The following is a 420-nucleotide window of genomic DNA, read 5'->3' as shown; positions in this document are numbered from 1 at the left end:
ATTTCAAGATATGTAAGGGTTCATGGAGTTTTTTTATCTTAAAACCATCAATATTAACATAACTCAACGTTTGAAATACTTTCATGCAAGAACCCAAGCTTAGAATTGAAATTGGGGTTTTTAGTGTTTTTTTGAAAAACATTAAAATCACTTTAATTTGGCTCTTTGATTGAAAGGAGAATCAAAGATAAAATCCCCATACCTTTGTGATTAATTTCCTTAGGAATTTGAAGGAGAAATTAGTAGGAACCCATCCCCTAGCTTGAAGCTTCATCAATATCTTCCATGGAGTTCTAGAGAGAATTTATTTGAGAGGGAAGGTTCAATTTGGATAATGAGGTCTAATTCTAGGTCTTGGGGTTTTAACCAACTTAAATACCCTAAAATAGGTAGAATAACCGTTTATAATAATTCCCCAAA

The sequence above is a fragment of the Solanum tuberosum genome, unplaced genomic scaffold (genome assembly GCF_000226075.1).
Source record: "Solanum tuberosum cultivar DM 1-3 516 R44 unplaced genomic scaffold, SolTub_3.0 scf00082, whole genome shotgun sequence".
Classification (NCBI taxonomy): Eukaryota; Viridiplantae; Streptophyta; class Magnoliopsida; order Solanales; family Solanaceae; genus Solanum; species Solanum tuberosum.
The sequence above is the reverse complement of the archived record's forward strand: the minus strand, read 5'-3'. Positions refer to the sequence as shown.